Source organism: Rhineura floridana, chromosome 10 (genome assembly GCF_030035675.1).
Source record: "Rhineura floridana isolate rRhiFlo1 chromosome 10, rRhiFlo1.hap2, whole genome shotgun sequence".
Classification (NCBI taxonomy): domain Eukaryota; kingdom Metazoa; phylum Chordata; class Lepidosauria; order Squamata; family Rhineuridae; genus Rhineura; species Rhineura floridana.
The window spans coordinates 63,599,283-63,614,795 of record NC_084489.1 but is presented as its reverse complement, the minus strand read 5'-3'; the positions used below and the strand labels follow the sequence as shown (position 1 = coordinate 63,614,795).

Here is a 15,513-nt window from a genome sequence, read left to right as displayed (position 1 = left end):
CTGTTGCAAAAAAAAAAAAAAAGCGCATCTTCTGAATTGTCTGCATAAGTCTGGCGGAACAGAAAGATTTTCAGTGCAGGCTGAAAAGTTAAAACAGAAGGACTACAACTCCCATGAGCCCGTGCTAGCATGGCCAATGGTCAGGGATGATGGGAGTTGTAGTCCAGGAACATCTGGAGGTCACCACATCAGCTACCCCTGATCTACATGAATTTAGGGTGAAGTCACACATGAAAGATTGACTGTGTGGGACTCCTTGTGGTGGTGCACATCTGGAATGTTTAAAAATGCCTACTTTTAGACATACACACCAACAAAAAGCACTGCATCTGGAAACTGAGCAAGAAGCTGGATATATGGCCTCCATGGTACCTTTCAACTCTATGATATGAGTCAGTCTGTATAGAAGGAGTACCACACAGGAAGAAATTAAATTGAATTTTGCACATACAAATCCATTCTCAGCTAACACTCACTGATGTTAACATTCATTTGTACTGATTGACTTATGTCCCTCAGGCCCAATGGGATCTCTGAGCTTTGTCACATGATGAATGACTATGCTGATGAATGGTCTATGCCACACTAGCCTTTTAAAGAGCTATTTCATTAATACACATGGGATTTCTGCATGTATGGCAGATCATGATTGTTTGGGGGATGGGCTTCCATAAATTTCTGAGGCATTCAAGGGTAAGAACTTACCATATGAACAGTGCTTCTACCAATGATTGGCAAAACCTAAATATAAGCCTTGTAATCTCTCTGTTTGTTGACTGGTACAAGTCACTATTACATTTTTAAAGTACCACTTGGGGAAAAATCAGTTTGATAATGTAAAGCAATTTAAAAATTTGGAAACATAAAATGTAAAGATTAAGGACATTTATAACAAGAATACAGAGCAATTTCTGTTTTAAAAAAAATAATGGAATGGCTACTTTGTTGTTACATGTTGCTTGCAAAATACCTTGTGAATATTCAGTGCAGGAAAACAGATAACTAGATCTTCAAGTTTCAAGTAGCTTATATGTGTTGCTAACTGGAACTATAATTGTAAGTTTCTCGTTTGGAAAATGCAGGTTGCATTTGCTCTTAAAATGCAGAATTGCAAGCAAAGTCTATGCTGTTCTTGTTACTGGTATTCCAGAACCGGTGCTTCTTTTATGTCTGTTTAATTTCTTGCTCCACTGATTTACAAATGGTAGAAGTAGCAGGGGATCATCACAGTGCTGGACTGAGAGAAAGACCCTAATCTCTTAACAGCTAGCAGGCAAAAGGCCAGAGAGCACTGTTATCTGAAACAGCAGAGTGACAACTGAAAACACAGATGATGGGTGATAATTGGAAAGCTGGAAAGCCAGAGGAAAATGGCAGATTATTGGTGCTTAAATGTTTCCCATCATTCTTTGAACAGTGAAAGCTTTACATTTGGACCTGGCCAGCTGGGGGGAAATTATCACACAATAAACCTGCATCTTGGATCAGGGAGGGTTTCTAGCCCAACTAAACCAGCAATATAGAAGATACAATAAAACTTGCATGCAAAATGATTAAGATATTAAGCTGCTCAGAATAATGCTTACACAAATCAAGCTAATAAGGAATCGAGTTGAAAATAAATATTTGAGTGTGCTCAGTTAATACTGTGACTGTGAGCTTTTGAAAAACATAATTAGATTGCTGGCCTGTTTATTTATTATTATTTATTTTATTTCGTTTCATTTCTAGACCGCCCATAGCTAGTAGCTCTCTGGGTGGTGTACAAAACTGGATTAAAATACAATAATATAATAAAATCAATAACACATAGCAGCAAATTAACTAACAAAAAATTAAACGTAAAAACATTAAAATGCCTGGGAGTATAGCCAGGTCTTAACCTGGCGCCTAAAAGAAAGTACCGTAGGCGCCAGGCGTATCTCCTCAGGTAAGCTGTTCCAGAGTTCAGGGGCCACCACAGAAAAGGCCCTAGATCTAACAACATTCCTCCGGGCTTCCTGATGAGTTGGTACCCGGAGGAGGGCCTTAGATACTGAACAAAGTGAACGGGTAGGTTCATAGCGGGAGAGGCATTCCACAAGGTATTGCGGTCCCACACCGTATAAGGCTTTATAGGTCAAAACCAGCACCTTGAATCTAGCTCAGAAACAGATGGGTAGCCAGTGCAAGCGGGCTTTGTTGTTGTACTTTGCAATAAGAATTAGAGCAATTCTGTAAGTTTGGATTGTTTTGTTAAAAGAGAGACAGTGTGGTATAATGGTTACAGTGTTGGACTAGGTAGGATCTGAGAGGTTGAGGTTCAGATCCCCACTCAGCCATGAACTTCACTGGATGAGCCAGTCACTGTCATTAGATTAACCTACCTCACAGGATTGTTGTGACAATAAAAAGAGGAAAGAGGAAAACCACATACACCATCTCAAATGCCTTGGAAGAAAGGTGGAATATGAACATGATCACAACAAAACCATAATTATTAATGAATAATAATTAGTTCATTGTATTGGGGTTTCTTTTTTAAAAAAATTATAATTGTTAACACATTTCCACTGTTGTCCTCCCACTTTTTCACACTTAAAAGGGAGTATCCAACTAAATACATCCACGAGCACCAGGATTTCCACATATGCAAAGGAACTTCTGCTCCTTTTCCTGTCCCCATGCCCTTCCTAAACCTGCTCTGGAAGGTTGGGGACCCCCCAATCAGGTTTGGGGGTGCATGGGGGTGCACAGGGAGAGGAAAGAAAGGGAAAGTGTCTTTGTGAAGCTCCTTGCACTAGTACAGGGGATCCCAAACTGTGGTCCATGGACCACTATTGATCCATGAACTTCATTCAGGGAGTCTGCAACTTGTTTATGGAGAACACTTACAATCTGAAATCTGTAGAATTCTATGGAATTCAAATTGTAATGAAAGAAAATACAATATAAGGAATACAGGAAGCAGTAAATTGATTTTAATACAATTTAAAATCATACAGCATCTAGCATAGTGCATTATAATTGCTGCAACTGGCAGAAAAATTACTAAGTGGTCCATCAAGACCCTCAGCAATTAAAAAAAAAAGTTTGGGAACCACTGCACTAGTGGATCTGTTTAGCTGGATACCGCCCCAGAGTGTGAAAGTTGCAGTCCTTGCCCCCAATCCTTTTACACAACAGTAAGATGTGTAGCCTACTACGTGTGGAGACCTCCACATTTATGCATCTCTCTCCACTCCAGTATAGTCAGCTGGTGCCCAGTTTTTCAGTTTCAGTCACCTATCCGCTTAGCATTCAGTGTTGGAGCTAGGTAATATTAGACTCTGGACTTAGTGGTGTTCCAGGGTGGGGAAGTTTAATGTGTATTATTTCAATTACTTAGAAATGTGGGGAGCTGGCCCAACTGCATTTGGGGGCTGTCGTGCCTATTCTGTTGAGTGGGACTTCTGTCCCAAGTTCTGCCCTGGTGGAACCACTGGTTGCATGCACAGTTCCGGGACCTGGATGGAAAAGATCCATCAGCAACTGGAAACTGCACCACAGCAAGGGTGGAGAAGATCCACACCACAATGGAAACTGAACCCTTTTGCATTGGGGCTGATCTAGCAAGAGATGTTATGTGCAGCAGGGTGCCTCTTTCCATGCACACATATTGATCTGTATAGGATCACAACAGCTATCCTACATACCTATACTCAGCTACAAACTTAACCCACTTTTACCTGCAAGTAAGCTCCACTGAATTCAACAGAACTTACTTCTGAGCAGATAAGGTTAGGATTGTGCTGTTAGACATCTTCTTTGGGTGACAAATACAGATTGCTGTCTGGCCTGTGGCTTGTCGCTTGTGTCAAGCCTTTATGACTGTCATAATTCTTAATGCACACAAATAAATAAATAAAAGAGCCTAACAGTAAATAACCTAAAACTTTCTCAGAAAGAAATTGGTCAGGAAGAAGACAGATGCCAAAATGTTTTGCTATAAGAATTTAATATCTCTGTTTGTTAGAAACTGTGATATATTCTGTATATATTGCTGGTGAAAGAAGTAAGTGGTATGCAACCCCAGCTGTCACAAGGCAAAGATTGTGAGTTAGTAGCACCTGCCACCTGAAAAGACTGCTTTGTTTTTAAGACTCAGTGATACTGCAAAGAAATAGAGCAGAGCAACACAGCAAACCAGCCAACTATCATTCCATAGCTTTTAAAGACACACACCAAATGTCAACATACAATCAATGAAGGATTTGTACATTTGATTTCTGACACCAGGGCTGAAATAATCCTATGCATGCTTATCTGGGAGTAAGGATGCAATCCTAACTCCTCTTACCTGGAAGTAAGCCCCAGTGAATTCAATAGTATTTACTTTTAACTAGACATGGTTAGGACTGCACTGTGATCCCCACTGAACTCAGCAGGACTTAGATCTGAGTGGACTTACATGAGTTTGTGCAGCAAAGCTCATTGCAATGATATTCTGCCTTCCTCAAAGGAGCTCAGGGCAGTGTAGGGTTGCCAGGTTCAGGGCCTGAGACTGATCCTGTATCTTTAGGAAATGAGAAAGTCAGCCAAGTGCAGGTGTTCTTGCAACAATGTAATGGGAAAAACCACAAGGTGGAATTCTCCCTCCCCCCTGCACAACTTTTAAAGATACAGAAGACCTCTTGGTTGCCAGGCCCGGCCCCAAGAGGTCTTCTGTATCTTTAAAAGTTATGCAGGGGGGAGGAAGAATTCCACCTTGTAGTTTTTCCCATTACAGGGTTGCAACAACACCTGCACTTGGCTGACTTTCTCTTATCCTAAAGATACAGGATCAGTCTCAGGCCCTGAACCTGGCAACCCTAGGGCAGTGAGGAGCTCATGGCCCAAATAGTATCTTTACTTTTTTTGTTTTATTACTATAGCACCATAAATGAGTAGGGTGCTTTACACACAAAATAGAAGGTCCCTGTCCTGACACTCTGCTTGAATTGCCAATTACTTGGGACTTCAGAGCAGAAAAAAGACACCCTTTGGCCTTGGCCACCAGCCGAGTGAGCTAGTGCCACTGGGAAAGTCACAGTGCATTCCCCTGCCTTCTGGGAAGAGTTTCCCAGGAAGGACATCACAGCCAGAGAAGACCAACCTGGCCCCATCTACCGACCAATGAAAGAGCAGCTGCTGCAATGCTGGTTTTCCTCTTCCCTCCCCATTCTCTTTCTTTTTGTATCATGGAATATATGTAAAGTGCTTAGAAAAAACTTAGGTGCTAAATAAAACAAATAAATAAATCCAAATACAAAATATCTAAATGGAAGAAGAGTTCAATTTCACCATTCAAAATAATTTTGGCACGGTATAAAGCAATTCTGCCAGAGGGCTTAATCATAGCATCGTTCACTGAGATCTTTTTCCAAGTTCCCTGAAAGACACATTTCTGAAATCAACAGAACAGCTTGTGGTCCCCACCCCCTGCTTTTTTTTTTTTTTTGCTTTATAAGTATAGCCCGTCATTCAGGAGACTGAAGAACTTGACTAGATCAGGAAAGGACACTCCTTGCAGGATTAATTGGGACTGTGGCACTCACAAGGGTGCCCAACCATCGGAGGAGGATTGTGGCCATACATCTCCTGCCATCTCCAGTCTTCCTTAGGTTGGCTTTGCACTCCCAGATCACTGACCCTGCTAGGTTTGCATAGTAATGGCAACAGTTTGTGGAAAGAGAAAAGCAGGTTAAGAAGATAGAGCAAGAACTGCCTGGTAAAAGAAACTTTGTCTTTTGCTTACCTTTGCAAATCTCATTGAGCTTTTCATGTTGTAAGCATTCTCACCATTCTAAGTTCATCCACAGGAGAAGGGCTATAATTCAGTTTTGCACACAGAAGGTCCCAGGTTCATTCCCCAGCACCTCTAGATAGGGCTGAGAAAGACTCCTGTCTGGACCCCTGGAGAGCTGCTGCCAGTCCGAGTAGGTAATACTAAGCTAGATAGGCCCATGATCTGACGTAGTATAAAGCCCTTAAACTTCACATTTGTAAATAGAAACAGTTACTACTTCAAAAGGTCTCCTGCTGAAAGAAACGACCCACTTCTGAAGCCCTAGCTGCAAGTATAATTTTGCACTTTCAGACTTCCAGCCCTAATAATCTATTTTATTTTCTCTGTTTAAAATATTTATCACCCTCTTCTTCTAGCTCCTCAGGACCCCCTGAGGCAGCTAACAATAACCAACTGGGAGATACCAAAGTTAACAAGGAGACATTTTGTTTGTAAGCGCTGGCACCCTGCCTGTCACAGGCCTTGTTTGATGTTATTTCCTAGCTACAAAGAAAAAAAGGACCCAGTTAATTAGCAGTAAAAGATTTTTAAGCCATGTAAGAGCAAAGGTCATTCTACAGCAGGGGCAGACTTAAGGCTTATGACTGTAAGATCTACTGGTATCCCAAGGGCCACCAAATGAAGCCAGGTGCAAAATAGTGGCTGGGTTGATGCTTTTTATTTATTTGTTTGTTTTAAATATTTCTGTCCCACCCTTCCACCCTATAATAAGGCACTCAGGGGGGCTTACAATGAAATCGAACACATACATAATAAAATTGTACACAATAAAGATCACAAATACATTAAAATAAATTAAAATACATAAAATGCAATTAAAAACATAAAATACAATATATACACACACACACACATATACAGGGGAGTGGTACTGAAGGGACTAAACAGGTAAAATTAAAAAAGAAGGCTAACATCATTTCAGACTCTACATTCAGTCCCTCCCAACGGCTCTCTGGAACAAGATGGTTTTCAGAAGTCTCTGGAAAACACCTCCAGGAATGGGTGCAGCTGGTAGACCAGTCTGAGTTGGCCAAAAGCATTTCTGGCTACCACAGCCACCTGATGTTCAAGCAGCAGGGCAGGATCCAGGAGGACTTCCAAACTGCAGACCTGCTCCTTCAAGGGGAGTGCAACCCATCCAGAATAGGCTGCAACCCTATTCCTGGCGCAGTTTTCCCCTTGACCAGCAACACTTCTGTCTCATCTGGATTAAGTTTCAGTTTGCTAGTCCACATCCAGCCCTTCACAGCCTCCAGGCACCGGTTTAGGATGAACACTCCCTCCCTGCAATCAGGTGGTAGGGAGAGATAGAGTTGAGTGTCATCAGCATATTGATGACATTGCACTCCAAATCTCCAGATGACCTCTCCCAGTGGTTTCATATAAATGTTAAAGAGCATGGGAGACAGAATGGAACACTGCAGTACCCCGTAGGCCAATGGCCAGGGGGTCAAGCAGTAGTTTCCCAGCACCACTTTCTGTGTCCTTTCCGTCAGGTAGGATTGGAGCCACTGTAAAACAGTGCCTCCCAATCCCATCCCAGCTACACGGCCCAGAAGGATATCATGGTCAATGGTATCAAAGGCCGCTGAGAGGTCCAACAGCACAAACAGGGATGCACTCCCCCTGTCTGATGCCCGGCGTAGTCATCAAGCAGGGCAACCAAGGCAGTCTCTGTCCCATGACCAGGCCTGAAGCCTGATTGAAAAGGGTCTGGATAGTCCAATTCATCGAGGAAAACTTGGAGCTGAGCAGCCACTATCCTCTCAATCACCTTGCCCAGAAAGGGGAGATTAGAGACTGGGTGGAAGTTGTTAAGATCCGCAGGTCTAACGAAGGCTTTTTAAACAAAGGTCTTATCACCGCCTCCTTCAACAATGTTGGCATAGAACCTTCCCTTAGGGAGGTGTTAATCAAATATGCCAGCCAGTCAGCCACTCCCCCTCTGGCAGATTTGATTAACCAGGATGGGCAAGGGTCAAGGGAACAAGTAGTGGCCCTCGATTCTCCCAGAATCCTGTCCACATCCTCAGGCTTTACAAGCTGAAAAGTATCCATAGAAAAATGACCAGAGGAAGCTTCGGGGACATCTGGCACAACTGTAGTTAATGAGGAGTCCAAGTCAGTCCGAATATGAGCAATTTTATCTGCAAAGTGCCTCGCAAACATGTCACAATGAGCCACTGAGGGCTCAGAGTCTAATGTAGGGCCAAAGCCCAAAAGACCCCGGACCACCAGGAAAAGCATCGCCAGACGACACTGAGCAGACGCAATGGTGGCAGAGAAGTGCGCTTTCTTCGCTGCCATCACTGCCACATGATAGGCTCAAAAATGAGCTCTAGCCTGTGTTTGGTCAGAAGCAGACTGAGTTTTTCTCCATCGTCACTCTAGCCGTCATCACTGCAGTTTCATCAGGCCCAAGGTTCGTGTAAACCAAGGTGCATTATGGGCCTTTCCTGGTGGGAGAGCTTGCTTTGGAGCAATAGTGTCCACCGCCTGGGTCACCTCCATATTCCAGAGATTGACCAGGGCTTCAGCAGTATCACCAGCCACGCTGGGAACATCCCCCAGAGCATTCAGGAAACCATCTGGATCCATGAATCTCCGGGGGCGGACCATCTTAATCGGCCCTTCACTCCTGCGAAGATTACTGGGGGCACAAAGTCTAAACCTTGTCAGGTGGTTGTCTGCCCATGACAATGGAGTTACTAAGAACCCATCCACCTTCAGATCACTCTCTTCCTATCCCGAACAAAACACAAGATCAAGTGGTGTCCTGCCACATGTGTTTGTCCAGATGATATTAGAGACAGCCCCATGGTTGTCATGGCAGCCATGAAGTCCTGAGCCAGACCTATGAGTCTAACCTCGGCATGTATGTTGAAGTCACCCAGGACAATCAGCTTGGGGAACTCCAACACCAACCCTGAGACCAGTTCCACCAGCTCAGGGAGAGAGACTGTTGGGCAGTGAGGTGGATGGTATACCAATAGAATCCCCACTCTGTCTCCCTGATCCAACGCCAGGCACACACACTCAATACTGAAGGTGTTAGGGACAGGGTACCTGATAGGGGAGATGGATTCCCTGCAGACAATTGCAACCCCATCTCCCCATCCCCTGGATCTAGTCTGCTGGAGTGCCACAAAACCTGGTGGGCAGAGCTGGGAGAGACCTACTCCACTTCGGTCATTTAGCCAGGTTTCAGTAATACAAGCAAGGTCAGTGCATTCATCCAGGATTAAATCCTGAATTAGAGTGGTTTTATTAGTCACTGATCTTGCATTCATCAGCAGAACAGTGAGATCCAGGGAGTTCCCAGCATAGTTACCAGTGTCCCAAGGGTTGGAAGGGGGACCAGAAGGGATGCAAGCACAAATATGTCTTGTATCCCTTCCCCTGTAATGGCCAGTCTGCCTCCCACCGCTATTATGTCCGCTGCCCAGTATTACCTCAATGGCGGCCCCCCGACTACTCCTACCCCATGTTAAAAGGAGCCTGATAATAAAAATTTTAATTAAAAAGAAAAAGAAAAAAGAAAAAAAATTAAAATAAATGAATAAAACCCTCTTATGTAGTTACCAATAGCAAACCAAATTCCCCTCTTCCCCTCTTTTTTTCCTGACCCCAGAAGTTTATGTAACCCCACTTCCTCTCTTAGTAAACCTCTCAACAGCACCTCCGTGTTGGTTTTTATAGACAAGAGAGGATTCCACAACTGCCTGCTTCACATTGGGTGATTCCCTGGCAACTCCAAGTGCTGTGCTAAGTGCACATTTAGAGACGCACTTTGCACACACCAAGGCACTTGCCGTGGCTGGAGGTGGCTCTTATGAATAGAGCCACATGCGGAACAGGGGTGGAGTCAGTAATTGTGGCATCCCACGAACCATATATTGGGTTAATCTACTTATACAATTACAAATCTAAAGAGTTACTACAGACCAGAGATTCTAAAACTGCAATGGGGAGGCTAGCCCCCAGGCTTAATTAAGCCTAGCAGGGGTCCTAATTTGGCCTGCAAGACCATACCCACCTGTACCACACCTGACATCAGACATGGCTGCAAAAGAACAGTCAGGATCTTAAAGAGCAGTTCCAATTATTCCTTGGTAAGTGGGGCTCACCATTAGTGCAGATCACCTGATCATCACTAATAGTAAGCCCCTTTGAAGTTGTCTGCTTGTAGGTGTGTTTTGAATTTAAATCCCACCTTCAAACAGACATTTTTATTTAGGCCAGCTTTGCCAGTCTGTCCATTTGCAGGCATGGTTTGAATCCAAACTACACCTGCAAATGGACAAAGCAGTGCTTGTTGTCAGCACCGATCAGCTGATTGCTGCTGACAGCAAGCTTCTCATACTGACACCAGCTGATTGGCAGGAGTGTGGCCCCACCAAAGTGGCTCACAAGAGGGGGAGTAAGGATGTAGCCTATAAGGCTGAAAAGGTTCCTTATCCCTGGTCTAAAACAGAACTTAGAAGTATCCAGCAGGGTTACATACACATCCAGTAAAAAAAAAACCTATGCAATTTTTGTAAAGGTTTTTGTAATTTTTTGTAAAAAACACTGAGGCTGCCAGATAAGTGATGATATCAAAGTGTTTGTTTTTTACTTGCAACATTATTTCCTATTATTAAACTATGGAGAGAGAAAGATTTGCTCACCTAGTGATCTCACATAGATCTAACATTAGATCCCTCTCTATTGTTTCTATTGAAAATGTTTCTAGTTTGAGTTAAAAGAGCTCTATAGAGCACAAATATCAACTACAAGAGAATTTAGCCATGCCTACTGCCTGTAGAAAAGCTTAGATGCCCCCCAACAGCAGTTCAGAATGTTTTGAAAGTGTATATTATATTACAGTGGCCAAGCTACTTTAGAGAAGAATGGTTGCATTCTCTCAGCCAGCCAAATGTGATTAAAAGAAACACAGGATTGTATGGTCTGATTCTTTGCATCTAAGAGAAATGGCTAGCTAAGTAGGTTAGGGTTATTTGATTTCTTTCAAGACATTTGTATCCTACGTCACTGCTTTTTCATCTTATAAAGAAATGTTTACTAGTAAGATTTAGGTTTTGGACTTCCAGATAGCTATAATAACTAATTTCTTTACAGAAGCCTAAAGCAGGTGGTAGAGGTTTGCAACTTTACACTCTGGGCAGGAACACAGGACAGTTTTTTGTTTGCTTAAAAGCCAGATTAAACCATCCCACCTTCTCTCTCCCCCCCCCAACTTTCCTCTTTACATCTGAGATCTTTGACATAATGTATTTTTGCAGTAATCTTTCTTTGGTCTTTTGCATTCATTTTTGGTTTGCTTAGAAGTTAAATCTCCCCATCTATCTCCTCACCACTCTAGCAACCTTTCCTCTCTGCTTCTGAGATCTTTGACACAATGGTTCCCCCCCCCCGTAATCTTTTACCTTTTGCATCCATTTTTGAATGACTAACCTCTTGGTTCTAACAGCCTGGCACATCTACTAGATTTTTCCCTAGCACACAAGTTAAGCACAATTTAGAAGGGTGAAATATTTTAGATATAATAAAGCTTTTCTTTCTATACCATAATAGGTTAGGCCATGGGTAGTATAAACTCCTAACACTACATACAGAATCTTGAAGGGTTAGTGCAGCCAGAAGCCACTTGCACACATTTGGACAATCCCACTCTTGATTCATGACCTTGCGGCTAGCGTTAAAAACACCAGCAACCTAATTGCTTACATGGGCAATGTCATTTTATACAAAATTGGTCTTTCACTTAAGCCACAGGCCTCAAAAGAGCACTCTTCAAATGAGAAGCAGTACGATGCATGCCCCCCCATGGGGGAGGAGTTTAAGGGGTCATAGGTGTATGGGGTCATGGGCCAGTTCATTCAGTCCAAATTGGATCATGGGAGCTAATTTGCTAGCTATGCGTACAAGTTGGTAGTGATGATCACATGGATGGATATCAGTGACTTAAGCTGACCTTCCTCCCTGCAGAATAGGACAATACTTCATCACTGGATGGAGTGAGTTGTTTGTCTTAACAGCAAAGCAAGCCAGTAAAATGGCCAAGGATCACCTTGGGCAAGCCTTACCTCACCTTTCCTTGGCTAATGAATGCACTACATTACAACTCAGTTTGTTCAAATGTCCACAAGGAAGTAAAAAAACCAACAACCCCAAACCCCATTCACATAATCAACTGTTTGGCTAATTAGTAGTGTAATTTCATTAGGGTTGTGTATGCCCTAATCTGTTTGTAGCACAAAAATGTAGATATTCTCAATGCAGAAACATTCATGCTCATCCTCAACATGTTGCTTTCAATCTAGACTGATTCTAGATCCTACTGACCAAAAGGTTGGGTGTAATTACTTGATATGCATTTGAAAACTTTCCTCTTGATGAGGTTATCCATGTCTTTTGGTCCTGGAACATACCCCCCCGCCCTCGCTGGAGAATTATTAAGGAAGTGGTGATTACAATCTTGGTACATGGCAGGAAAGTGAAGAGGGAGACACCCCAAATGCACTACAAACAAAGAAGGAAGCCCTCAAAGTGCCGAGCCATCAACCAGCTGAAAAATAAAAGTGGCAATTATTTATTGCAGCCCGATGTGTTTTGGGTAAACCCAAAGGAAGGGGCTTGCCATGGGTTGCTCTATGGCCCCAGAGGTTGTGAATCTTTTTATGGATGATTGTGAACAAGACAATATATATAGCTCTGAGAATCCATTTGCTTCACAGATTTTGGTGTGGTGGTGCTATATTGATGATATCTTTTTGATTTGGAGAGAGTAAGAAGTTTACTAAACCATTTTTTTTTACATGGATCAACTCTTGTAATAGTCATATACAATTTTTGATCCAATCTGATAGAACATCTCTCAATTTTCTAGATGTTGTAGTTTTTAAATAAAACAATTGCCTGTGCACATGTCTATATAAAAAACCCACTGACAGGAATTCCTATCTTAGATTTGACAGTCATCACCCATGGTACATGAGACACAGTCTACCATATGGCGAATTTCTGCAGATCAAACGCAACTGTGCGTCAGCTACAGATTTCCATTATGAGGTGTCTATTTTGTCTACACAATTGTGTGATAGGGGTTATCCCCCAGCAGTGTTGGATAAGGCAAAGAAAAGGGCTGCCAAGAAAAATATATTAGATCTACTGATATAAATCCCGGCTTGTGGCAGATAGATTGGTGTGTTGCTTACCATATGACCAAGTCAATAGTAATGTGTGCAAGTGCTTCAGGAAACATTGGCACTTGTTGGATGTTATCCCTGAGTGTAGGAAGTCACCCCTATTTTCCTTCAAACACACGAAGAACCCGAGGGATTGTCTTGTCCACAACAATACCAGCCTTCCCCCAGGTTCTTCTCAGTCTATTCCAGGACACCATCCATGTGGCCATTGGTCCACAAGCTTCTTTCTTTTTCCAACCCTTTGGACAATAGGATTTATTTCCTTTGCCACTTTTCTACATGTAGCAGTGCCTCTGTAGTTTATGCGATTAGAGTGTCCCTGTAAAAAAACTTTGTATTGGCCAAATCAAGAGACCCATTAAAAATGTATTGGAGAGCACCTCAGTAACATTCTCAACAACAGAGTGGGATTTCCAGACTCAAAGACATGCTCCCAGTGATCTGGTCTTTTGGGCCATAGAACAGTGTACTAACAATGATGTTCTGTTGAAAATATAACTTTTTTGGATCCTCCAGATGAGATGTGTATGCCCCACAGGTCTCAATGAAGATTTAGGAATAACTCCCCTACTATGGACAATCATCAGACAGGTATCCGTTTGGTGTGCATTTATATGGGTGTGCATTTACTTTCAAGTAACACTCATTTTTATTAAGATCAGTACTATATACCTTTAAGAATTCAGTAACTCTTCTGCCTTTATTGTGTGGTCACACCTGACTGTGTGGGTTGCTGTTCATCTTCCTTTCTTTAAGAGCCAGCTGTTTTTAAGAACTCACTCATTTTTTATGCCATTGAGATAGCAGCATGTTACTTTTAGAAGGTATTTTGATTCTTTCATCATTTTTCTTATCCATTCTCTGCTTTCAGATTCATAAAAAAGCCCTGTAAGAATTTCTCAAATTTGTGTGTGTGTGTGTGTGTGTGTGTGTATTTTTATTTATTTTTACTTGTTTGTGAAGTTTCCATGTTTTCAGTTAATTGTAAGATAGGCATCAGTTTTATGTACCACCCATATGGATGTTTGCATTTACTTCCAAGTAGCACTCACTTTTATTAAGATCAGGATTATACACCTTTAGGAATTCAAAAACTCCGCAACCATTAGTGCCCAGTCACACCTATCTGTGTTGGTTACTGTTTATTTTCCTTGCACGAGGTATTTTGATCCCTGTATCATTTTTTATCTACTTTCAGCTTTCAGGTTCATTTGAATCAGAAAAAAATTTGCAAAAAAACTTTTTAAAATCTCGGGTGCAAGTTTATTTTCAGTTGTATGTGGAGTTTGTATGTTTTTAATCTGTCCTTCTCTAACAGCCAGCAACTCCTACAAATTCAGTTTGTTATATTGATTACATAACAGTGTGTTATGTATGCAAGACATTTACCATTGTATTGCTATCCATTCATTTGCTTAGTCCAGGTTTATTCAAATTGGAGAAGCTCTGTATGAATTTCCCAATTTGGGGTGTATGTATAATCCTGGGAAGTTTTAAGTGAAGGTTTATTTTGTATTGTGTTCCATTTTAGTTGTCCCTTTTCCTTATTGATTACAGTTTATGAGTCAGCCTTCAGCAGATTCATGGTATTGTTCATTTTTAATAGATAAATTCATAAATATTGTATTATAGTTTATATTTTTAAGTACATCTTACAATTGATTTTAATGTTGTTTACATGTATAATTTTACAGATTGCCCTTGATAAAGTGGTTTTTTATACCCAAAATGCATTGGGCTGCAATAAATAATTGCCACTTTCATTTTTTGGCAGGTTGCTGGCTTGGCACTTCGAGGGCTTCCCTCTCTTTGTCTGTGGGATCTTGGTGCATGCCCACCCACAATGTCATTGAGCAGGTATGGATACACCCCCTCCCATTCTCAGGACTGCCTGCATCTGTTTTCAAATGGACACACTGTGGGGTCATGTAGAACATATCTGCAATGAGCTTTTATTTTTGGAATGAAACCCGTCTCTCAAGAAGCGCTTTTCAGGGGTAAAAAATATGTAATAGATCTAGATTGTGCATGGACTATGTGGAAAAAAACCCTCAGTCTCCATTGATTCTAGAATAAAATGTTGTGTGTATATCTCCCCTCAGTCTTCTCTTCTCAAGGCCAAACATGCCCAGTTCTTTCAGTTTGAGCCACTGACATAACAGGGGGAACTCATTGCCTGTACAAGTGCCTGTTAGTTACACAGGTGCATTGCAGCTAGAGAAAAAGTTTGGCTATGCTCTACAAATGGTGAAGTCAGCTTGAATTTATCCTCACCTAGGGATAGGGGAGAAATTCAATTCAGTTTGCATTTAAAGCCAACTCTATCAAGTTTGTACTTACCAAAACAGTATGTGAACTAAAACGTATCTGAATTTTGTGATGCACTTCTCCAATAAAACAATGTTTACATAAATGCATATATTAGAAGAAAAGGGGTATGGATATAGTTAAAATAGCATACAGTAATCCATTAGGAAAAATTACTCATAAATATGTATA

The 15,513-nt window shown here is 41.8% G+C and overlaps 1 long non-coding RNA gene across 1 annotated transcript; it reads left to right on the top strand.

Annotated features, from left to right (window-relative positions):
- Positions 1-13,679: 13,679 nt before the first annotated feature.
- On the top strand, positions 13,680-15,105 carry LOC133365050 (uncharacterized). The gene is made up of 2 exons (XR_009758099.1): positions 13,680-13,838; positions 14,789-15,105. It is a non-coding gene; the product is annotated as an uncharacterized LOC133365050 (long non-coding RNA).
- The last annotated feature ends 408 nt before the right edge of the window (positions 15,106-15,513 follow it).